Source organism: Montipora capricornis, chromosome 12, assembly GCF_036669925.1.
Source record: "Montipora capricornis isolate CH-2021 chromosome 12, ASM3666992v2, whole genome shotgun sequence".
NCBI lineage: Eukaryota > Metazoa > Cnidaria > Anthozoa > Scleractinia > Acroporidae > Montipora > Montipora capricornis.
The window spans coordinates 40,933,445-40,935,944 of NC_090894.1; positions in this window are offsets into that span (position 1 = coordinate 40,933,445).

The window sequence follows — 2,500 nt, forward strand, 5'->3', positions numbered from 1 at the left end:
TTTATTTACAACAAAATATATATATTTTTTGTGTCTTATTGAAACATGTAATCGTGACTTTTAAGAAAGAAAGCTAAGACTATTACGTCATCGGAGATTTCAAAAAGGCTACGACTGATGGTGCAATCGGAGATTTGACAACGGCTATAAGTAATGTTGCAATAACTTTGTGTGCAGTCGTTGTTGTCAGTTTGTTGTGCTACAGATTGATCAAGTGATTTTGGCTCTATAGTCATCAGTGAATCAACAAGGACTGCTTTGGAATGTGTACTACGTTGCGACTATAGTGGTAACAAAACAGATAAAATTTAGTTTTGTTGGTCAGCAGTCCAAATTTCTATTCGGTCATATAGTCAGTGGCACTTCGAATCACGCAACTTATGATGTTTACCGGTATTCGCCAAAAGCTGTTATATGAATAGTACAAAATATATTGCCTTTTTGTGTTATTTAACCGGTTGATTCGAAGCGAGTATTGAATACATAAAAAGTCATTATGTTATCCATGGAATGTGTCGACGTTTCAACTTTCATTGGTAGGGAAATAACCACCGTACTAAACATAGCCGTGGATAACGTAATTTAAATTAAGTGACGCGTGTGACTACTTTGCTAGGCCTTTACTCGTGTAAAAAACCAATTAAATTTAATCGCGACTTTTAAGAAAGAAAGCTGTAAGTTGTTAAAAGTGTTATTATCGTATCGTTCATACCCATAGATATCCTCATGACAGTTCCAGATTAATTAAGACCATTACGTCATCGGAAATTCCTCGGAGATTTCACCTCGGCTATAAGTGATAGTGCAATAAGTTCGTGTGCAGTCATTGTTGTCCGTTGTTGTGCTATAAGATTTTACTCTGTCTAACGCCAGACGATTTTACTTGTCAATGGGGAAGCCCTCGGCAGTGAAAGGGTTAAAAAGTGCGATCAATCTCCTTGTTGATATGTATTTTTCGTTCTTAAAGCGCCATGATCAAGTCATTTCACAATTCAGTTAACTACACTTTTCTCGAAATAGCACTCGATTCCTGTTAAGAAGCGCTCGTTTCATTGGTTAGGCCTAAGCACTCTTGAAAAATTTTAGCCTTCAATTTACGGTTCAGTTTAACCTGCGATCAGGCGTACTTTCCTTTAGACTGGACGGAAAAGGTACGCCTGATACAATTTCTTAACGAGTCGTCTGCCGCCCACCTGTCAAGAGTGATGTTATCATGTGTCATGCCATAAATGTGAGCCAATCAGATTTTACCGGAAATTACCTACACGTTGCGATTCAAGGAAAGACGCGACAAAAACAAAATGGAACTCTAGCTGGAATGTCTGCGAAGTCTGACTTTATCCATACAATCAAAGTTATTTCTGCAAATCCCTCTTGACAGTTGGTGCAAAGAATTTCAAGGTAAAATCGGAGAAAAAGCCGAATACTTCATGTTATCATCAGGTGCAATCAACAGTACAATGAACTTTATTTAAACTCGATTATTTGAGGTGCCAATAAAAGATGCTAATATCACTGTAATATATGAAGAAATGTCTAGTTTTCCAGCAGCAGCTACTCAACTATCATTTTGTGAGAAGTGTGTCAGTAGTGTATTAAACCATTGTTCAGCGCTTCCGTAAACAATGTCGAATTTCTCTGTCAAGCTCGGCTGATTCCCAGAATGTGGCAGCACTAAAGTTCTACTCGGTTCTTTTTGGAACTTGTTGCTTCCGAATATATTCCAAAAGACTTACCACAACTGCAAACGTTTTCGAACGAACGATTCTCGAATGTTCGGGACTGTAAACACTATTGCCAAATCCCGTAGGAAGTACAACTATAATGTCTTCTTTCAGGCAAACCATTCTTCGGATGCATTCTCTCTGCCCTTCCTTTAAAGATTTTTGAAAAAAAAATCTGAAGTCGAAGCAACAGCAGCTGTAAACAGAGCCTAAACATCATTCTTGTTCAAATCCCTCTCGGCGGCCATAATGCACTTATCCGCGGCCATCCCGGGGGGTTGCCCCCGGGGAACCCCCGGGCATTTGTACCAAGATATTTGCAAATTCCCCCTACCCAGGGCCAATATTCTTCCACGAAAAGCTACCACTGTCCTTCCCCCGGGGAGCATAACTTGAAAGGACTCCCAAATTGTAACGAAATTTCCTGCATAATTTTTAATAAAAGTTTAACAAAAACATATACAGTAAGCACAAATAGCTAGTCCACCTGTTTTCTGCACACAGCGAGGTTCAGCTTTATACCTTGTAAGTCATAGAATGACAATTTCAACGAACATACACTTACTTCGGCCTGTTTTTACTATACACGGCTATACAGGGTTCAAAGTTAAAAACATCCTAAGTCGCTTTTTGCCGGCGACTAGATGGAAAAAAGTAGTCGCAAATACTTTGTTTTTTTACGTATCTGTAGGTCTCAATTTAGAGCCTTGTCAAATTACTTGTAATTGAAACAAACAATTTTTTTATTTTCTTTGATTTTGCTTTCGAAATCTTCA